This window comes from Microtus pennsylvanicus, chromosome 3 (assembly GCF_037038515.1).
Source record: "Microtus pennsylvanicus isolate mMicPen1 chromosome 3, mMicPen1.hap1, whole genome shotgun sequence".
Taxonomy (NCBI): domain Eukaryota; kingdom Metazoa; phylum Chordata; class Mammalia; order Rodentia; family Cricetidae; genus Microtus; species Microtus pennsylvanicus.
In genome coordinates, this window is record NC_134581.1 from 110,000,443 (window position 1) to 110,024,155 (window position 23,713).

General features: G+C 40.4%; 1 protein-coding gene and 2 long non-coding RNA genes across 5 annotated transcripts in view; 2 read left to right on the forward strand and 1 right to left on the reverse strand.

Annotated features, from left to right (window-relative positions):
- Trpc6 (transient receptor potential cation channel subfamily C member 6) overlaps positions 1-23,713 on the reverse strand; it is a 121,674-nt gene that overhangs the window by 49,547 nt on the left and 48,414 nt on the right. The window lies entirely within an intron of this gene.
- Positions 3,231-5,137, forward strand: LOC142847292 (uncharacterized). Its single transcript, XR_012910138.1, has 3 exons — positions 3,231-3,485; positions 3,786-3,975; positions 4,947-5,137. It is a non-coding gene; the product is annotated as an uncharacterized LOC142847292 (long non-coding RNA).
- LOC142847293 (uncharacterized) lies at positions 6,987-9,349 on the forward strand. Its single transcript, XR_012910139.1, has 2 exons — positions 6,987-7,095; positions 8,157-9,349. It is a non-coding gene; the product is annotated as an uncharacterized LOC142847293 (long non-coding RNA).

The window sequence follows — 23,713 nt, forward strand, 5'->3', positions numbered from 1 at the left end:
AATAATACATGTGTGTGTACATGTATCAAATGATAATTAAATGAAGCCATGAATTTGAGAGAGCAAGGAATGTATAGGAGGGGTTGGAGAGAGAAACGGGAAGGAGAAAATAATGTAATCATATTATTATTTAAACACATATTTGTGGTATATTTATGTGATTGGATACTTATTATTCAATTGTTAGGGAAAATGAAATTATGGAATTCACAGGAAAATGAATGCAAAAATTTTTGTAGATGAGCCATGTCTAATATGACCTAATTGTGTCACCAAGTGTAACTTGGTGTGGCTGAATGAGAAACTCTGGATTGACAGAAATCCTGATATCCTAACTCTGTTGGGGTCTACGTTTTGCAGCCCCTGCTGAGAAGCATAGTTCGCCTTGAATCCTTGCTCATTTCTTTGTTTTTTCTACCCTCAGACTAAGTGTTGGTTCATGGAGGGACAGTCCTGTCATGAGTCTTGGACAATCAGTGGCATGTCTCTGGTAGGACCCACCAAGAGCATCCACTTTGCCCAATTCCTGTTCACTCTGTGTGTATGTTCATAAATGTAACTTAAATGCACCCATGTTTACCGTTAAATGTTATAATTGTCTGTTTATTGCATCTCATTTCAGACTACAAAAACAGTAAGTCTCATGTTTTAAACTGGTATGTACATTTAAGTCTCTTACAAAAATACTTTATATTTAATCCAACCCTCATTTAAAATATATTAAGATATTCTCTACTATTGTCATTTCTGCTGTTAACCTTCTATTGCAAGCAGCTTTTTCTTCTTTCTGTCTTTTTACAAATGTAAATCTTACCTGTTAAAAGCCAGTACAGTCAAGCTCAGACCCAGCTCTCCAGACAGATTTTATACTGTAATTTTGCCTGATAAAACTGCTCAGAGATTTAAAAAAATATGGCATTTAAATATTTAATTATTAAAAAACTTTTCATAACAAAAAGAGACAGGTTGGCTCCTAGCAACAGCACTCTATTTTCTCTGAAGAAGACAGAAAACAAATGGGCACACAACAAAATCCATCCGCAATTCACTGCAACTGCCAAGTGCTAACCACTGGGCAAAACTGCATTTTGTCTAAACTGAAGATCTCCAGATGTGGACAGGATAGCTGGAATTGACCGGCTAGGTGCTCAGGTCAAGGTAGGCTTGCCTTCCTACAGATTTCTTAGCCCACAGGATCTTCTGGAGCCTGGCAGGCCCTGCACTAAACAGCAAAAGGCAAATACAACCTTCAGTGACCATGGAGGACCCTGAGGAGTGGCTCTAGGTGCCAACCAAGTAAGTTCTCTGTTATTTTTTAATCAGTAACTCAAGTAAAATTTTATCCTTCTCAAAGATCTCTGATGCAGTTTGACAGCTGAGAGGTTTTGTCAGTTTAAAAGGACAGCCTCACCAAACAAATTTCAGTAAAATACAAATACAAGACCTACAAGTTATAAAGGTGTGAGGACAAATACAAGTTATCAAACTTTTCTCTCATAGTGCCTTCAATAGTCTTAAAATACTTTTTGTTGCACAAAAATATCAGTCACAGTCATTCTGACATAAATATGCTACTGTTTATACAATATATATGTCTAAAACTTCTGTTTTCAAAAACCCAAAGAATTCTTGTGAGTTCCAGGGAGCCGAATTGAAGGATCCACCTTAAACAGGTCAGATACATCCCCCTCAATTCCCTGGTCCTAATTTTTTTCCTTAATTTAACTTTGTCCTCTGTTCTGCCAATACCTTAAACAGGTGTAAGAGACACCAGATATTTCCATACCACAAACACCAGACAGGAGCAAAGAGACCAACTATGTCAGGATGTGACCAGCACCCAGCCTTCTCAGGTTCCCCCCAAAGATGATGTCCACAAATAAGCAGGAAGAAGGCTTAAGAATCCTCTGCCCCAATTCCTTTAACCTGTGATGCCTAACCTCCTGCTTTTTTATTGTAAAAAAGAGATGGGAATGTAATGATTGTTCTGTCTCTTTAAGAGACAAGCCACTCTCACTCCCTCCCCCATCCACCGAGGCAGGCAGGTCTTCCTTCCTGCTTGTAGCCTTAGTCTCTTTTTTCCAGCTCCCTCTTAGAGAGGCAGCTTCAGTCTCTCCTCCCTCTCCCCCCTCTCTCTTTCTCTCTCCTCTCTTCTCTCTCTCTCCCTGTTTGTTCTTCTCCCCTTCTCCCTTCCCTTCCATAACTACTAAATAAATATCCAACCTCACTCTACATGGCATGCCTCCATCTGTCTCTCACCTGTTGCCACATGGCTCACCTCTGGGTACACTGCCAGGGATCAGCCACCTTTGGAGACTGGCAGCATGGTCTCATGCGCAGTCCCTGACTAGGACTGGCTGCTCTTGGGACCCCCTGCCCACTGCCTGCTGCTGCCGCGGATCCCACAGCAAGCTAGTCAGGGACCGCAGCAATTTTTAATAATCCATTATAATTAGCCCAGAAGGATTTTGTTTTCCTAAAGAAGGAAAGCATCTTATTAGTACCTTCATTTATCGCTAATTTTTTTCACTTGGTTCCCATAGTTTTATTTGCTCATACACTATGTTTAAGTTGATGTTCAACTAGAATATGCCATAGTAGAGATACATGCATTCTAAAATTTAAAATAGCAATTTATTATCTTACTATTATTTAAAACAAAATGCCATGTTCTATTTTGGCAAGGCATTAGTCCTGGGACATGGGCTCTTCCTCTCTCTGCTTTACTTCCCATGGGAAGTAAAAGCTGCTTTCCAGGGAGAAGCCGCTGTCTTAGCCTGGTGGCTGGGCCACAATGCCTGAAAAGCAGTGACACTAATTTCTGACCCATTTTCATTTCAAAAATCTGGCTTTGCATTTTATCTTTTATGTTGTTTCAGCAGAAAAATGGAGTATAGAATGTTTCCGTAGGTGTTTTCTATGTCCTTAGAACAGTAAGAGCACACATGGTGGAGCTAGTCCCCAACTTGAGTGCAGAGAGGCAGCAGATGCCCATCCGTGCTGGAGGAGCCCACTGCTCCCTCCTCCCCTGCTCATTCCAGCCACAGTGCAAGGAAGCATGGGAAGGGTTGGCCTTTGCTTTGCTTTGCTTTGCTTTTGTGTTTGAGTTTTGCTCACAAGTGCTGGTTGCTTCATCTGTGACTTTCAGCTGTAAATACAAAGTAGGTAGATCAGCTTTTTAAAAGAGGAGTGTTTCAGCCTTTCAGGGAATTTAAAATATGTTAATGGGCCACATTACTCTCTGAAAATGGATTTTATAGAGCTGTCCTGTAGAACTGGATCTTAATAGAAGACTTGGCCTGGAAGAATCACCCATTGAAAGCAACTGCTCCGTTCACAGCACTGTGTCAACAAGAGCTGTTTTAGAAAACAGCCTGGAACAGTCACCCGTTGAAAACAACTGCTCAGCTGTAGCACCGTGTCAACAAGAGCTATTTTCATTTCAACTGCAAGGTCATTCTGACAAACCAGCTCTTCTGTTTTCAGTATGTATACATGCACACACTCACACACACACACACACACACACACACACACACACACACACACTTCCTCTCTTGCTCACATGCAATTTTTCTATCCATTCAGCAATATTTAACATGGTTAAAAGTTTAATAATCTACATTTTCATCTCTATTCTAATTTTTTCATTACAATATAAAATAACAGTTCTAGGAAACAATCCAAACTAACCCCTACCTCCCAGGATGCTCAGTTCTCAATTGGGTTATGAAAAGCAGTTTTTACATACCTCATTTCCGTAATTCTTTTCTCTGACAAAATAGTGCCTGTTGCCCCAGATAGTGAGAGATGGAATAATCCATCTCAGCTGAAAAGGCCAGCGATGTGAATTAGCTGCTGAGCAGAACGGACTGCGCACTGGGGCCAGAGCATGTGCGGTCGCTTTCTCTACTTCCTGCTCCGAGATGATGTGCTTTTATCAAATGGAAGTGCTCTTGGACAACTAAGCCCCACGTAAGTGCCTTGCTTAGCTTGCATTTCTTGTTGTTGTTCTTATTGTTGTTTGCTATTTAGTTTTTTCTGTAAGATCCTTGTGAATATGTAAATTCAAGCAGATACCTATTTACTAAAGCGAAAGTTAGTAATCACAGAAGCAGATTCTGTATATTCAGCTTAGGAAAAGGGAATGAAGGAGATTTGGGAATCTAGGTTTTATTGCATGTGCAATTTTTCCATGGAAGAATTAGAGTTAGTTATTTGAAAACTGTTGATCAATATAGGAAGTGAGCTTGCAATCATCGTTGGTCAGGATGAATGACAGATATAATTTTATTATAATTACATAGTACTAACTCTGTTTGTATGTGTCTATTTACTCCCTATGTATTCCAGTCCTCTTTTGGATTTGAGGAAGTAATAAATATTAGAGAGATGCTTGCCTTGATCCTGTGGGAGCAGAAACTGTTTCGCTTTATTCATTAGTGAACTCACACATGCGGGAGTGTGTTGTTCTGTGAGCGCAAGAATGTAACTGCCAAATGAGCAGCTCCTATCTTCCATGGGAACAAAGTCCATGGCTTTAAACTCTGCATTAACCCCACAGCAAACAATCACAATGTACAATGCTACAGCAGAAAAAAAAGCAAAACATACAGGCTAAGGCACAATGTGACTTGCTGTATAAACATGGTATTTCATACCATTGAAGAAAACAACAGACTCACTGGGGAGTTTTTAATGCCACCCTCAAGATTTTTTTAACCCTTAAATATAGACTCAATATCTTCCCAGTGTGTTCTGCTCTTCTTGCCTGAACGTCACATTACACAAAGCCTGTGGCCATCCCCCTTCACAATGCACCAACCTGTGTGATCCCCAGATGGTTTTCTAGGTAGCAACTCTTTCTTCTGCTTCCACTCAACTGGCTTTGATTTTCCCATGGCCTGAAACCTTGACTTTCATTCTGTCCTGTGTTTGTCCTGCAGGTCCTTTCCCATCCCACAAATAACATCTATATAAGGCAGGCTCCAGGACAAAAAATTAGGGTGCACTGCATAACGTGGATTTAATGAAGGGGCCATTTGGAGTGTGGAGAATTCCAGCACAACATGGTACCTGCACCAGGACAATGAAGGTGCAAGTATAAAGTGATATATGGAGATGGCCAGGTATCAGAAGTGTGAAATACAGAGATGGACAAGAGGTAAGAGCACTCACACTGTGTGTGCATTGGGCAGGAATTCCATTCTTGTCACTCATATTGGATGGCTCACAAACACCTGTAACTCTGGCTCAAGGATTCCACACTCTCTTTTGGATTCTGTAGGAACTTGTGTGTGTGCACATGTACATGCATGCATGTGCGTGTACACATACAGAGAGAGACAGAGAGAGAACAGAGAATTCCCTTGAGGAATGAGCCAGAGACCAGGACTTCGCTCTCCTGTTTTCTGGAGCCACAAGTCCCTCCCATAGAATGAATCCAGACCAGTACTAGAAAATAAATGATCCAAATGATGTAATCTACACAGGTCTGCATTGATTTTTTTCAACCAAACTCTAGGCATAGTGCAAGGATGGAGAGGGGAACAGGAGGCCCAACTCAACAACACCAGCCCAAGCTCCATGGTGAAGTTAACTTTGCATGGTGATCCCCTTCAGAAATGATTGGAGAGAATATGTTCAGGGAGGATGCCAGGGGAACTTTTACTATGAGTCACTGGTGTGTCATCATTTCTCACCCTTCTGAGCTCTGTTAGGAAAGACACCCACATCCAAGCTCAGCCAAGTCCATTATCTTTTTTAAAAGTGAGCCTCCAAAACAAAATTAGTCCATATGAATTTTAAGTCCTTGCTCATATTCATATGAGACTTTGGGTGAAGAATTCGGGTTCTTGAGTTGAGAAAGAGGTGGTCTGATGTCTCAGATTTGATGTAATGGCTGTGAGGAGCCTACACTGGAGATGCTGCTTCCCAAGAACAGCCATGAACGACAAAATTTATTGTCCTTTCCATCAAAGAGTTAGACAAACCAAAAAGAAAAAGAAAAAAAAAAACAATTAAAGAAGCTGCTTGGGAGAAATTCTAATTCCTCCAGGGTCATGACTTCTTGAAATCAAATATGTGCTAAAGGTTGCTTACTCTGCTGAAAAAAAATTTGTTCTGCTTCTCAACTGCATCATTTAAACCAGCCAATCTTGTAAGGATATGAACTGAAGTTCTGATCAGTCAAAGTGAGGCATGAGACCCCTTTGCATTAGGAATAAAAACCTGGTAGAAGCCCCATACATACTTACACACTGCACATACTGGGGTTCTTGCCTGCTTCGTTCAACTTGATTATGTACCCTTCTGAAGAAGCAATATTTTTTGCCTTAAAGACAACCTTGAGATTGAGTGTTCATTTGCTTAGACTCTAGAGCCATTTCTTACATTGTCAACCTTTACCACCCATCAGGGCTAGATCCAAGGACCCAATGCAGAAGATTCTATCTACAGAGCTTTTGTGTATTGGCAAATATAGCTATGAAGAATGAGAAAGTTAAATCAAGCAGCATATGGCTTCCATTTATTGAAACCAATCTTGCAGAGTACCTTTATTCAACAATCAGTATAATTTTAAAAATAAGTTACCAATGGCATTAATTCAGTCATTCAGCAGTTCAAATATTTTTCCTTTCAGGTTGTGTGTGTATGTGGGTGTATGTGTATATGTGTGTGTGTGTGATGCACATGTCACAGCACACATGTGGAAGTCAGAAGAAGACTGACATGAATCAGTTATTTCCTTCTAGAACCATATGAGTTACAGGTATCAAACTGAGTTTTACGAACATGGTAGCAGGTGCCTTTACTCCAGGAGAAAACTTGTTGGTCTAACTGTTCCACTATTTGTGAAATATATACACCAGAATGTTCTAGTTTTTGTGCTCAGCACATGGGAAGTGTGATTCCCTTCTGTATGGCATGAATATATTTTATTATCATTAGTTAATAAAGAAACTTCTTTGGTCTGTGGCAGGGAAGAATAGAGCTAGGCTGGAAAACTAAATTGAATGCTGGGAGAAAGAAGGCTGAATCAAAAAGACACCATGTACCTGCCAAAGAAGACAGATGCTCACTGAAACCTTACAGGTAAAGCCTTGTGGTAAAATAAAAAATAATAGGAATGGGCTAATTTAAGATCTAAGAGTTAGTTAATAAGAAGCCTAAGCTATTGGACAAGCAGTGTTGTAATTAATATAGTTTCTTTGTGATTATTTCAGGTCGGGGCATTGGGGAAACAAATGAGCAGCTTCTGCCTACAAATTGACACCCATTATGGGGCTAACTACATCCACATAAAGCCTGAGAGAGTTTAAAATGAAATTCTAGACACACACACACACACACACACACACACACACATAAAAACAGAGTTTAACACAGCTTCTTGGTAGCTGAACTTTTTTTGGATGGACTCTGTTTGTTGGCAGCAACTAGAAAAGCAGTGGCTCCTTTAAGAAAAGTCTTCCTGACTCAATATTGTCAACAAAGGCTGTGCAGCTCCTTTAGGGGAAGACTTCCTGATTCATGATAGTTGCACAAATAGCTCTGGCTCTTTCAGGATGCCAAACACATAATTGGGGTCTGTGGGTAGCATGTTACAAATTGCCTAATGGTGACATAGACCCACTGCAACCCTGGAGTACACTTACTTCTGAGAGGCAGTGAACATGCCTCCACCATGTTGAACTGGGCAGATCCAACAGGCAGGGCTGTGGAGTTGGTCCTCAGAGAATTATTACAGATACACATAAAACAAAGATAAATTCAAATGAAAAAACCTCTAAATGATCACAGTAAATATATGTAGGCTTGAGAGAGAGAGAAAAAAGTATAAACAGTAATATAAAAGAGTACAGAAAGTCATAGATTAAAGAAGTAAAGATAATAAAATAAATATAAAACTTGAAAAAAGTAATAGAGTATAAAAACAAGTCACATAAAGATGAAATATATACTGAGAGTCTGGATTATGTATATTACTGAATTTTCTTTGAATTTTTTGACTGTGAATGAGCTGAGTACAGAGAGATATTTAATTATGGGGGCTGCTAAGATAAACCAACATATATATTTTGAAGGCATCTTGACTTCAAAATTTGAGTCTAAGGATATGTTTCCTTAAAGAGGTTCTGCTTTTATTTCCACAGAAGATGAGAACCTGTGTATTCCTTCCAAGCTAATGTGGTTTGATGGAACAAGACCCCCTGAAAAGTCTCTGCAAATCCTCAAAATACATTGCCCAACAAAAAGCAAGAAGCAGTTTAGAGATAACTACACTGAAATTCCCAAATATTGTTTATAAATGTTTGTTTTCATTTAAATGGGAATATGATATAGATATGAATATTTTGCATTGGTATGGATCTTGGTCTATTGATACAAATTTAAGGTCAATTTTGTTATATGTATTTCTACTCTTGAATAAGGTATTGTGTTTTGCAGCTCATCTAAAAATGTAATATATAGTTAAAAATACAGATTAATAGATAATCATTCACAATAGTCAAACTTGTAGTCATGTTAGTTAGGTTTTCTAAATATACAGAGACAAATTTCGGATAGATATTCTTCAAATCTTTCAGAGCCTTCAGAATATATCACTCAAATGTTTTAAGAACTTATAGGACTTTTCATGACAATGAGATACATCTGCTCCTGGTAGCACCAATCTACTTCAAGAGGATGATGGGCATTGAAGAGGCTCATTATGGAGTTGGTTAGCCATTTGGTAAGAAACTGCTCTTGCCTGCTCTGCTTGATGGTATGCTGTATGAACTGTACATGCAGGAACCACAAAAAAATGACTGCTGATGTTGCCTCAAGAAGATGAGACAGTCCTTCAGGGTTCCTGCTTCATGAAAAAGTCTGCCAGACATTCTGCAGGACACAGAAGTGCTGACAAACTGCCAAAATAGGCAGAACTATTTTTGAAATTTTCTCCGTTGTGGAAAAGTCTGCCTGACACTATGTGCCTATAAGCAGAAGATGGATACCCCATTGCTACAGAAGAATTTGAGTGACTGTTCAGGCAACAAGATGTGTCTGTCAATTCTAGAGTTTTGGAAGTTGCTAAAAATACACTTCCTGTTAACTTAGGTTATAATATATCTTTCTGAGGTCTTTGATGGAGTCGAAGAAAAATAGTTATAATTATAAAAGATAGATTAGATATAAAACTTTAGAGTCAAAAAGCTAAGATAGATAATAGATGGTCTTGCTTAATTTGCCAAATGTAAATGGGCTAAATATTGTAATTATAATTCTTGTTTGATAACTGTTTTGTTGTATGTAATCTTGCTATATTAAAGTTAAAACCTTCCTTTTTAATTTAGACAGAAAATGGGAGGTGATGTGGAATTTACCTCTGTATGCTGTAAATATATTTTATTATCATTGGTTGATAAAGAAACTGCTCTGGCCTGTGGCAGGGTGTTGAAGGAGCTGCAGGCTTACATTCCTGCCGCCCTGCTCCCAGCCACCTGGCTAGCTTATGCCCCTAAATAACAACACTCAAATTGTATTCATTTAAACACTGCCTGGCCCATTTCTATTAATGTGTGTAGCACCGAGGTGCGCTTACCAGGAAGATTCTATCCTACATCCATCCTGGGTCAGAGCTTCATCACGTCTGCCCCAGAGAGCAGAGCTAAGGAGTCTGAGCTCACTTCTTCTTCCTCCCAGCATTCTGTTCTGTTTACTCCACCCACCTAAAGGCTGGCCTATCAAATGGGCCGAGGCAGCTTCTTTATTAGCCAATGACCTTCCTCCATCAGCAGGGCAGAATAGGGATAGGCAGGAAAACTAAACTGAATGCTGGGAGAAAGAAAGCAGAGTCAAAGAGATGCCATGTAGTCACCAAAGGAGACAGACACTGGCCAAAACCTTATTGGTAAACCATGAGCCTTGTGGTAAAATACAAAATAATAGAAATGGGCTAATTTAAGATGTAAGAGTTAGTTAATAAGAAACCAAGCTGTTGGACAAGTAGTGTTGTAATTAATATAGTTTCTGTGTGATTATTTCAGGCCAGGGAATGAATGAGCAGCCTCCACCTACAGAAGTGAGGCAAAAAAGGATGAGGTAGAAAAGAGAAAAGATTAAATGTGGTAGCTCTTACACGACTGGCACTATGTTGCTGTGCAAGCCAGTTGCATGCAGATTAAAGCCAATCCATGGGTCTAGGAAAGTCTTCTGATGAAATGTCACTGAATGTAAGGAAGGAGAGCTAGCAAGGAGAAGCGATCACTAGAATGAAACAATAACAATAAAACATAGATAGATAGATAGATAGATAGATAGATAGATAGATAGATAGATAGATAGATAGATGATAGATAGATGATAGATAGATAGATGATAGACAGATAGATGATAGATAGATAGATGATAGACAGATAGATGATAGATAGATAGATAGATAGATAGATAGATAGATAGATAGATAGATAGATAGATAGAGCAGAAAAACCCTTGCTGTATGGTTCAGCAACCTGAAATGTTTCCTTCATTCAAAACCAGAGTTCTCTTCTTCAAGGAGAAATCTGGTTACTGGCTCTTTTTAACTGAACATCTGGGACCTGGGTTGGATGCTTAACAATCACTTGACCTTCACTGTTTAGCACTGACAACTTAAACTTTACAGAAGAAATGGGACTGTTTAGGCCACTTTAAAAGCTCAGGATTATGATGTAGGGACTCTCAGTTTCAGAACTCGGGTACTGAGTATTCAGTCTATCAAGTATTGTTCTGAGTCACTTGGGGCTTTTGTGATCCCAAGCCCTGACCTGGAAATCACTCAAGATTACTCACTGTAATGAAACTCTGAGACTTTGGGATCTGGACTTGGCGTCATTTAGGGAAATCAGTCAAAGAAATGGTGAGAACATGAAATCCTGGTCCTGCAGTTTACTGAATCAGCCGCTGAGCCTCAGATTACTTAGTAGAAGAAATGGGATGGGGGTAGACCTACATTAGGGCTATTATGAAGTTGATGATTTGAGGAATTTAGTTTAATGGAACTCTACTTCATCTACTGTGGACTACAAAGCTTCTTAATCATGATTGTTCAAGTCCAGGGTCAGTCAAATAATGTGAACAGAAATTCTTCAAAAAAGACAATATATACATGAAAAATGTGCACTAGGCACCATCATCACAGAAATTCATACCCAAAGTGCAATTAGAATTCTTTGTCAGAATGGTTATGATTAAAATGAAAAGGAAAGTGCTGGGGAGATACAGAGAAAATGCAATATGCATTGTTGATGGTATTAGTATTTCTCAAAACTCAGACATAGCTACAGTGTGATCTAGTGACCCCACTGTTCAGTACATCCACAAAGGAAAAGAAGTGTGTGTGTGTACGTGCATGTGTGTATGTGTGTGTGTACCTATCTTTTCACAATTATGGCAATGTTATTTATAATAGTCAATAAATGGGATCAATCTAAGAACCCACCAGCTAGAGAACATAAAGAAAATGTGATACATGTGCACAATAAAGTCCTGTTCAACCATAAATCCTGTGGTTTGTAGTAGAACAAATGAGCCTGCAGAACATTATTTAAGCAAAATAAGTCAGGCACAGGAAGACAATAGCACATATGAGTTCTTGCTCATATGTGGATGCTGAAAACGTTTATCTCATTTAAGTAAACAGTATAATAGTGATTGCAAGAGACATGAAAGGTCACAGGTGACAGAAATGAAAAGACTGATTAATGGATACACTGCTACAATTGGGATAGAAAAATAGGCCATACGATTACAATTAATAATGACGTACATTTAATAATCACTATAAAAGAGTTCTAAGTGTTCTCAATACAGAGAAGCAAGAAATATTTGAGGTGATTGGTATGCTAATCCTGATGTGATCATTATAGAATACATGCATAGAATTATTGCGTGTCAATTAAAAAATAAGTGTGTTTTAATACAAGGACAATTTAGTAGAATAACAGTATTGTGTTTTCCTCTAAGGCCTATAACCAATGTAACTACATGCTTCCAGCCCCTTTAATGATGCCAAATATGGATTTCCACTTACGGAGTGGACCTCAGGTCCAATCTGAAAGTGGTTACTTACTCCCATAACGTTCATGTCATTATTGCACCAGTAAGCTCGTCTGATCAGAACAGTCATCATGACCAAAATGGCATATTCAGGGCCTTATTTCTTTATTTTTTATCTTCATCATATCTGTGCGTTGGCCTTGAAACACTGTTCTTAAAATGTCATCCATCATTTTAGCTTCAGAATCATCAAACATTTCCCCTTCTCTTCTTGTGTGTTATGTGCTCTAAAACCCTGAACTCTTCTTTGGATTCCAGAGTCAAGTGCAGGGCCATGAAGAAACTCTCTAATGAGTCTATAAATCAATTAACAAACAGAAACTATAAAAAGAACTCTGAATCAATATGACCCTGGGTGCTGGGACCATAGTTAAACTGTAGATTGTTTGCCTAGGTCCAATCTCTTAAAGAGTTGTGGGAATGCTTTTTTTCAGTTTCAGAAAGCTTTAAAGTAATCATCCAATGATGAACTGATTTATTGTCAACAGATAAATAGATAATATCTATACTATACAAACTTCCTGTTACATCTGAGAGCTACATTCTAAATGACACAAGCTGTATACTATCAGGAAACTCTGAGTCTTGCAGAGAGTTTTGAATGATGATGATTTGGGAGGGGGAAAAGGGAGAGAGCTTATTTCAAACTGCAACAATGTTTACTTTAATGCACATGAAATTACGATTCACTTAAGACTTCACTTATCAGAAGAGTGCAACCTCATTAAGAACACACCTGGTCTTTGAAAGTCAATTTTACAGTTGTCACAAGACTAAATTTATAAAACTTTATGCACTCTCTTGAATCAATTAAGATCTTCCTGTAATGCACACATCTGTCTTTTAAGTGGATTAATGTCCTAGACATGTAGGGTCAAGTTTTAAGAAGCATTATAAACCATAAATAGAGCCCAGGAGATTTCAAAATTGATCGATATTCTATAAATTGTCCTTATGATATTCTTAATATCATGATACAATATTCAAGGCATTGTGTATGTGTGTGTATGTGTTATATGTGCATGTGTAAACACATGTGTAACAGCTATGCTGGCCCATGGAGTCTGGAGACCAGAGGTACATGTCAGCTGTCTTGTTCAATCACTTCTTCACCTGATTCTTTTGAAACAAGGTGTCTCACTGAGCCTGAAGCTCCCTGATTCTTCTAGTCTGGCTAGTCCATGGGTCTCTGGATTCTCTTTGCTCCCCTCTAGATTCCGTAGCCACCATTTACATGGGTGCTATGAAGCTGAACACTGATCCTCATACTTGCTCAGTGTGACGGTTGTCAACTTCTTTGCATCTGAAATTAACTAATTCCCCAGAGGGATTTTTTTTCTTAGTTTGAAGTAGGAAGACACACTTCTACTCCAGATCTTTTGAACTTGGAAAAGACATGTTTTTGATATGAATCTTGAGGCAGAAAGACACACCTTTAATCCAGATTGTTTGAGCTGGGTAAACACTGTTAATCTGGGCTACACCTTCTGCTGGAAGCCTATGTAAGGACATGGAAGAAGGAAGTTTTTTTCTCATTGCCTGCATGTTTTCAGCTTGCTAGAAAGTCCACCCTTTCACTGGCATTAGAGCCTACATCTTCAGAATTCCAGCATATACTAAAGCTCAACCTTGACACCCAGTCTCGTGGACCGAGCAACTACTGGATTCTTGGACTATCCATTCACAACCAGATATTTTGGATTATCTGGACTGCAGCCTGTAAGTTGTTTAAAGAAATCCCCCGTACAAATACATTCATACATACATACATAGACTCACATATCGTATATATATATAAATGCTACATTCTATAATTTCTGTTTCTTTATAGAATCCTGATAAGTACACACAGCAAGCACATTACTAACTGATGCAGCTTTGTTGGCCAAGACTTTTTATTCTTTGCTTTTATTTCCTCATTCTATGCACAAATTTTTATCCAACCTTCCAAATTCTGGCAACTAAAAGCGCAGATGCTAGACTAAGCAGACATGGGTTTTGGTTTTGGTTCTACCATTTGTTGACTGTCTGGCTTCCTGAAAAATGAGAATTCCAATGTTCCTGTCACAGAATTGGTGGGAGAGCTCTGATATGTGTGTGTTTCTTTGGAATTTTCACTCACAGCTCTAGCGTAACATGGATTTAGTGAAGACACTCATTTCATGAACAGCAAGCAGAAATGTAAGATTGCAAACTCAGATTTGCAAATGGTCTAGTTTCTTCGTTCAAATTTTCTTCTTGCTGTGACAGAAATAGTTAAAGAAACTATGATTTTTAAAGCAATAATGAAATTGACAAGATTTAGCTCTTTTCCCCATCTTAGAATTACTTCTCTGGTCATTTTTAAGGACTGTTTGTGTCTCAAACCCAGACAAGTAGCAGGTATCTGACTTTTATGTTAAACATCCTCTTTATTTGGCAGTTTTTTAAAAGTCTCCATATAGAATCACAGCTAAACAAGAAGAAGAAGCATCTCCACTGTGGCTACGTGGAGGTTCCTAACATGCAGAGCTGTCTTGGACCTGTGCGGAGCCAGCTTCCCTGAGAAGAGCACAGCATGCCCTGAGCCAGTCCTGGTACAATGAGGCTCCACAGAACTGCAGGAGCCCAGCAGGGCAGCTGTGTTTGCATCTACTGCTCTCTATGCCGTCACAAATGCATAGGTCAAAGAACATCCGGGGGAGGTTCACCCTCTTCAGGCAATTCCGTGTTATCTTTAGAGGTAAAGGTGCTAATCACAGGTTTCTTTGTTTTATCATATGACCTCTTTTGTCTGTATTGTTTTTGTTTTGTTTTTTTTTTTTTTGGTTTTTCAAGACTGTTTCTCTGTAGCTTTGAAACTTGTCCTGGAACTAGCCCTTGTAGACCAGGCTGGCCCCAAACTCAAAGAGATCCACCTGCCTCTGCCTCCTGAGTGCTGGGATTAAAGGTGTGCGCCACCAACACTGAGATGTTTATATTGATTTTTAAGTTTGATTTTTAGCAGGTATGTGTGCATGTTTGCCACATATGTGTGGGTGCTCTGGAGGCCAGAAAGAGGTGTTGAATCTTCTGGAACTGGAGTTATAGGCATTTGGGAGCCATCCAGTGTGGGTGCTAGGAACCAAACTCAGACCTCAGTAAGAGCCATAAATGCTCTTACCTAATGAGCCTCCTCTCCAGCTCCTTGCTGTATTTTTTTAAAACCATTTCTGCAAAACAAAATATTGAATTATGATGAAAGCTGTGTTAGTGCAACCAGCCAGTGGTTCCAAGGCAACCAGTTACATTGTTAAGATTGAAATACAGCATCTTCATTCATTCAACATTCAGGGGCCAAAGTGCTACTTAAAAAGAGATTTGTTAATTGACTCAACCCGTGAAGCTCTGAGCCTGCTCTAAGGTGGAAAGGGAAACGCACAGTTGAGATAGCAAAGCCACAGCTTGAACATAACACAGAGAGCAATCAAGCTAACTACGCCTCGCACACATTAGCCAGAGATCCGGAAGGACTGGTGTATGCAGTGTCTTCAGGGCATGACAGGGCCATCGCTCTCACGCACTCACAGCACCTGTGCTTGCCTGCAACAGACTCAGTCACAAGCAAGCCAGCACTAAATGGGGCATAGATGGGGGAAGGGCTCACAGAGCCCCACCCCTAACTAGAAACTTTGGCAGCTGAAGACCAGGCAATGGCCCGTTAGGTGCCCACGATGCAGTGGGTGGCCTTACATCCATAAATATAATGAGAGTAGTGATCAGAGTCAGTAGACTATGAAGTTTTAAGAGTGACAGGAGGATGTAAAGAACTGGGAGGAATTAGAAGGGGATATAACCAAAATGTATGTTAAAAAACAGTACACATATCCCTGTCATAAAAAAAGACACAGGTTCTGGCTTTCCACAGGTAAGTTATTATCTTCCTCACTTTATGACAAAACTGAACTTCAGTCCCTACAAAAATAATTCACGGCACTTTTCTTAACTGCGGCACATCGCTCTGCTGACGAGGTTTAAACCTTCTCTGCCGAAGGTTCCTGCTTCCTCTATGCATTCAACTGAGCTATTCCTTAGCAATGACGCTGGTTACAGGGTATCAGTCATTTCGGTCTTTGCCTGCATTGAATACACTTCTACATCATGTCTTTGCCCACCAAACAGATGAGGGTGTTTGTCCCCGTGGGAGTGGTGCTACAGTCATTTGGGAATCACAAACAAGTGCAAGCATGACACTTGAAAACTGTCTCTTTCAACCTTGCCAAATATTTGCCCTGCATTTTCCTAGAGGGGAAACTATGATTCTAAAGGGAAGCTTGTCAAATGAGAAAGGTGAGGCCCAAAGTGACGTCCAGTGTCGAATAGATGCTGGGAAACCAGAACTGTTGGCTTATTTTGCTTTTAAGTGCTACTATCCAAAAAACAATTTGTTTTTAAAGTAAATTCATATCTCATCCTATTAAGAAACATTTTCTTATGGAAAAGATCAAATTTGAACAAAATATTTTTCTCAGATAATCCTGGGATAATCATTTACACTGTAGTCAGATAAAAGCAGAATTGTCTTAGGCCACAAGGCTGGCTGAGTTCATGCTCCTTGGCCTTCAGCTAAGGCTACAGAAGTGACATAAATCACAAAAATGTCTACTAGTGGGATATGTACATGGCTTTTGTTGGTTGACTGATTGGCTTGTCACATTTTCTTAAGTCTTAAATTTTTATTTACATTTTTTCATACAGTATAATTTGATCACATTTTCCCCACAGCTCCTCCCAGGTCCTCCCCATACTTTGTTTCTCTCTGTGTCTCTGTCTCTCTGTGTGTCTTTATCTCTCTGTGTGCCTCTGTCTCTCTGTGTGTCTCTATCTCTCTGTGTCTCTGTCTCTCTGTGTGTCTCTGTCTCTCTGTGTGTCTCTGTCTCTCTGTGTCTCTATCTCTCTGTGTGTCTCTATCTCTCTGTGTGCCTCTGTCTCTCTGTGTGTCTCTATCTCTCTGTGTGCCTCTATCTCTCTGTGTGTCTCTATCTCTCTGTGTCTCTCTGTCTCTCTGTGTGTCTCCATATCTCTGTATCGCTATCTCTCTGTGTGCCTCTATCTCTCTGTGTGTCTCTATCTCTCTGTGTGCCTCTATCTCTCTGTGTGTCTCTATCTCTCTGTGTCTCTATCTCTCTGTGTGCCTCTATCTCTCTGTGTGTCTCTATCTCTCTGTGTGCCTCTATCTCTCTGTGTGCCTCTATCTCTCTGTGTGTCTCTATCTCTCTGTGTGCCTCTATCTCTCTGTGTGTCTCTATCTCTCTGTGTGTCTCTATCTCTCTGTGTGTCTCTATCTCTCTGTGTGTCTATCTCTCTGTGTCTCTATCTCTCTGTGTCTCTATCTCTCTGTGTGTCTCTGTCTCTCTGTGTGTCTCTGTCTCTCTGTGTGTCTCTGTCTCTCTGTGTGTCTCCATATCTCTGTATCGCTATCTCTCTGTGTGTCTCTGTCTCTGTGTATCTCTGTCTCTCTGTGTGTCTCTGTCTCTGTGTGTCTCTATCTCTCTGTGTGTCTCTGTCTCTCTGTGTGTCTCTATCTCTCTGTGTGTCTCTGTCTCTCTGTGTGTCTCTATCTCTCTGTGTGTCTCTATCTCTCTGTATCGCTATCTCTCTGTGTGTCTCTGTGTCTCTGTGTGTCTCTGTCTCTCTGTGTGTCTCCATATCTCTGTATCGCTATCTCTCTGTGTGTCTCTGTCTCTGTGTATCTCTGTCTCTCTGTGTGTCTCTGTCTCTGTGTGTCTCTATCTCTCTGTGTGTCTCTGTCTCTCTGTGTGTCTCTATCTCTCTGTGTGTCTCTGTCTCTCTGTGTGTCTCTATCTCTCTGTGTGTCTCTATCTCTCTGTATCGCTATCTCTCTGTGTGTCTCTGTCTCTCTGTGTCTCTATCTCTCTGTGTATCTCTGTCTCTCTGTGTGTCTCTATCTCTGTATGTTTCTGTCTCTCTGTGTGTCTGTCTCTCTGTGTGTCTCTATCTCTCTCTGTGTCTCTATCTCTCTGTGTGTCTCTATCTCTCTGTGTGTCTCTATCTCTTTGTGTGTCTCTATCTCTCTGTGTGTCTCTATCTCTTTGTGTGTCTCTGTCTCTCTGTGTCTTTGTCTCTCTGTGTGTCTCTGTCTCTCTGTTTGTCTGTGTGTGTGTGTCTGTCTCTCTGTCTTTCTCTGTCTCTATCCATTTCCGTCTGTCTGTCTCTGTCTTTCTATCTATCCCCAAAGAAACTAACAACAACAAAAAGAAAAAAACATACAAAACCAAAAGGACACATGCACACATACACACATCACATTCTTTCTCTCATGCACACCATAGACTATGGGCTAACTGTTCCTGGGCATGGGCTTCCTGGAGTGGCAGAGGAGCACGGGCAATTCACCCAGTGTCACTCACATGGAGTGTGGTTGATGTACCCAGTGTCACTGCTTAGCAAAGAACTGATTGTCCCTTTCCCATCCAGTATGGGTTGCAAACAGCTTCTCGGTTACTGGTGGAATGTGTGCACTACCCCTTCTTGGGGCTGAGGTATTGTCGGGTTTGAACTTGTGCAGATCCTGCGCATGCTGCCACAGTCTCTGTGAGTTCACAGCTGCATCACTCCCACTGTGTCGGGAAGATGCTAGGCCCTTTGTTACAGGGCACCTAGCCAAGTGGGTCAGCCAGATGTTTTCTTTCTATTTCAACATAGGAAGAAGGAAAGGAGGGAGGGAGGGAGGGAGGGAGGGAGGGAGGGAGGGAGGGAGGGAGGGAGGGAGGGAGGGAGGGAGGAACCATTGCCCTTCTCTAGTCTTCCATTTTATTGAAGCAGTGTGGCCTCTCCCTTAAAGAAGCATTCTCAGTGTGTGGATTACACCCACACCTAATAGATTCTTGAAGAGTTCCCCTGAGTGGATGAGCGCATGCACAAATGTAATGTGGATTGATGCCAAAAATGAAACATGAGGTTCAGAGGAGTGGATGTGGCTCAGATGGAGGGAGATGGTAGAGGGAAAGGGAGAATAACTGGGGCTTGTATGTAAAATGGGAAAAAATTAAATAAAAATATATTTAAAAAGCAAAAAATGAAAGTCAAAGTACAATAAAATAATGTAGCATAGTTCTTTTAAAAAGTAGATGACATTTGCAAATCTCTGTCTGGATGATTAGAAACAAAAACAACAACAAAGGCAGAAACACAAATTACACAAAACACCAAAAATGAGAGAGCTGATACTCTTACAATCGCTAGATGTTGAACAGTGTAATAGACTATGGACCACTTTATGCCTATACATTTAATCATGTGTACTAGCAAGAGAGTTTTAGACAAGACACAAACAACATGGTTTGTAAAAGACACTAAGAAAATCAGGGGCTAGTCCAGGGTATGGGAGAAAATGTGTGCTTGTAACAACTAGTGAAAGACATATGGTGAGAATACAGAAAAAACTCAAAATACAAAATAAGGCTTCAATTATAATGGGACAGGTCTGTTGGTGCAGTTCGGGGTGGGGGGGCTTGTTTACCACACTCAAGCCCTCTATGTTCATTCTCCTGCGCCATAAAAAAAGAAAAGAGGTGAGCAAAAACCTAATAGAATAATGAATTCAATTTAAATGTTTTCAACTTTTGTTTGTGAGTGTGCATGCCATGTGTACATATGCATGAGAATGCTGTGTATGAGTGTGTGCATGTTGTGTGTGAGTGTGTGCATACTGTTTGTGACTGGGCATGATGTGTCTGAGTGTGCATGCTGTGTGTGACTGGGCATGCTTATGTGAATCTGTAGGCTGTGTGTGCTTGCATACAGTGTGCAAGTTTGCATGCTGTGTGTGAGTGTGTGCATACTGTTTGTCACTGGGCATGATGTGTATGAGTGTGCATGCTGTGTGTGCATGGGCATGCTGTGTGTGCATATGCTGTGTGTGCATGCTGTGTGTGAGTGTGCATGTTGTGTGTGAGTGGGCATACCATGTGTGTGCATGCTGTGTGTGCATGGGCATGCTGTGTGTGCATATGCTGTGTGTGCATGCTGTGTGTGAGTGTGCATGTTGTGTGTGAGTGGGCATACCATGTGTGTGCATGCTGTATGTGCATGCTGTGTGTGCATGCTGTGTGTGAGTGTGCATGTTGTGTGTGAGTGGACATGCTGTATGTGAGTGTGCATGCTGTGTGAGATCTGTGTGTGCATGCATGCAGACATTACAGAACAACTCTCTTGTGCCACCTTTATGCAGGCTGTAGGGATGGCACTCAAGTCATCAGACTTGCTTAGCTGGTGTTGACAGAGGTTTCTGTCCTGCCTGGTCCTGCAGCCATTCAGTCCCAAAGAAACACATGGAGGCCTACATTAATTATAAACTTGTTGGCCTATTAGTTCAACTTCTTATTAATTAATTTTTACATGTTAAATTAACTGGTAATTCTTGTCTGTGTTAGCCGCATGACTTGGTACTTTCTATCAGATAGGCATTCTCATCTTGATTTTTCTGTGTCTGGGTGACAACTGCAGACTGAGCCTTTTCTCCTCCCAAAATTCTCCTATTCTGGTCTACCTGCCTATACTTCCTGCCTGGCTACCTTCCAATCAGCATTTTATTAAACCAGTACAATTGACAAACCTTTACAGGGTTCAAGAAGACCATTGTCCCACAGCAGGCTAGCACCTTTGTGCATTGAACCATCTCACTCACAGAAGAATTCAATTTACAATGAATATATTTAGCAGATCCTTCATCAAAGCATATATGGATAACAAGTATCAGGCCTTTAAGAATAACAAACGAAAACCTCTTTGAGATGTCAATGTGGACTCATGGAATGACTGGAGGTAAGGAGAATGATGGCACCATGCTTGATGAAGACTGGGCAACTGGGAACTGTATCCCCTGCCATGCTGCCTTTAGTGAGATCCCCAGTTCAATGGCACCCTCTTCTGTCAGCAGTGCAAAGTTCAAGCACTCCCTTGGCCTCTGAGTTCTTCCAGTGGTGGAAGGGAAGTGTGCATGCTCTGTAACTGTTAGGTTGGTTGTCTGTTGTGTTTGTTAGAATGATCCATAGAAACAGAACCACGATTGCTTTACAGAAATGACCTTTCCGTTGAGTGGGCAGAGAAAGCCCTCAATGTGCACACACAGTTCAAAGATGCAGGACCCAGGAAAACAGAAGGTGGGGTTGCCAGTGGGTCTCTCTGTCCTTGTTTTGGGCTCTCCATAGGTGGGTGATGATGCAGGCTAACATGGGGGAGACCCTCACAGCCATGCCCAGCCACAAACTGAGTCCAACACTTGGCAGTTCTGTGGCTTAGTCAAGTAGCCACAGTAAGAACTGCCCACTGCCTTCCAGAACAGAGACCTGTGCCCCCTTCCCTTCTTTGTTCTTTTATTCCCTAAAAACAAAAAGTCACCTTTGAAGGGTCAGTTGGCCTCTAAACTAGGTGTTAAACCTTTTTGAAAGATGCCCAGTTAAATCATACATGTTTTTAACTACCTCTTTATAATTCATGTCTATCAAAACACCTGTTAAATCTTTTTCAAACTTAGGGTCTCCCATTCTCCCTGAAGTGATTTTATATGAACAAAATACACTCAATTGGCTTTCATTTTTTGTTTTTTCTTCTTTCTTCCTTGTGATTTTTTTTTCTTGTTCTGGGGAAAAGAAAAGTCAGAAGGATGCAAGAAAAATGGGAGGGTCAGATAGGGAATTTGATAGAAGGATCAGATTACAGCTATTTGGAAGCTGGTTTGCCCTCAGCCTCCATGCTCCGCAGTGAGCATCCTTCCCTTGTGTTCCGATGTGAGCATCCTTCCTCTGTGTCCCACACTGGGCATCCTTCCTCTGTGTCCAATGTGGGCATTCTTCCTCTCTGTTCCAATGTTGGCATCCTTCCTCTGTGTTCTGATGTGAGCATCCTTCCTCTGTGTCCCACACTGGGCATCCTTCCTCTGTGTCCAATGTGGGCATCCTTCCTCTCTGTTCCGATGTTGGCATCCTTCCTCTGTGTTCCGATGTGGGCATCCTTCCTCTGTGTTCTGATGTAGGCATCCTTTCTCTGTGTTCCGATGTGGTTATCCTTCCTCTGTGTTCTGATGTGGGCATCCTTCGTCTGTGTTCTGATGTAGGCATCCTTCCTCTGTGTTCCGATGTGGATATCCTTTCTCTGTGTTCTGATGGGGGCATCATTCCTCTGGAGCTTCAATTCTCTTCTGCTCTGTTCCATTTCCAAAACTCATTGCGTAATGGACTGAGCAGAAGGCACCATTATCAACTGTTAGAACTTTCTATTCTTTTCTCTTTCTTGTAAAACATTTTATATCAATTGCAGTAAAAGTTTTTAAAAAGAACCAAGAGCACAGACGCCATTATAAAGTTGGAGTCTAACTTTGAGATGCAGACATAGATCCTCAGTAGAGAGTTTTAAAGAGGAAAGAGAAAAAAATCTATATTTTTCCCTTAAGTTAGATAATAGTTTATTTCACAGATGGTTATTATTGGATGAAACAGAATAGGAAAAATATTAAAAATATTGAGCAATTTTAGTGCTTTTAAAAATGTATCCAATATCTGCCCAAATATTCTGCTCTCCTAACCATGATCACTGAAGCGAAGTATGTGTAGGAAATAAAGATGTCTATGACCAGAAAGCAATCAAAAATGGATATTACCATTCTATAAAAAATTTCTCCTCCCTTTTCTAACAACTGGGCAAAGCATGCCTCTCTGTTATTCCTTTGGCCCTTGTAACTGCTGTGGTTTTATAACTATAATGCAGCTGACTTGAGAAGCATTTATCTTAAAGCAAAAGCTCTGTCCTCAACAAAATAAACTTGGGATTACTCAGAAATGGGCATGAATGTGTGTGCTTGGTTGGTTAGCACTCTTGGGATCTAATAAGGCCCCCATATTCATGTTCTTTCCCACAACAGTATCCCCTTTGCTAGCTGGACAGTACAGGACCATCATGGCTGCTCAGGTGAATTTCCCAGCTATGGAAAGGCAGGAGCTTCCACTTCTGCCAGGTCTTCTCTGTCCACTAAGCTGCATGTAAATACATTATAATTATGACACAATTCTACAATTCAGCAAGAACTTCAGTTTCAAGACTGAAGAAACCATCCATTTTTCAACATACTGAGCAAATGCATGAGACACATGTGTAAAGAGTTATTCGCAATTCTTTGTCGATAAAGAATGACAGGAAAGCTGAATGAATGGTTATCATAGATGGCAGCATTGTACGGTCCCCACAATACTGCTGCTTTGTCATTATTTTAATTTCTGGGGTATCTGAAGAGCTCTACGGTTAGCACACCACAGAAACACTTTCACATCACAGCAGCTAAGATATGGTACCAATGTAGACATCCAAATAAGAAGGATATATATATATATATATATATATATATATGAGATATATAGATAAATTATGTAATAGAAAATTCTTGATCATAAAGAAGAATACAATTACGTAATTTATGGGAAAATTGGCACAACTGGAGATCCCATTAAGCTAATTAAGCCACTCTCAGAAAGAATAGCAGCATATGTTTTTTCCTTGTTAGTGGTTCTATATATTAAATAAAACTAGAAACAAAATTGTCCATGGGAACATAGGAGGTTAGTGTGAAAGAGAGAGGTAAAAAAAATAGGAAATG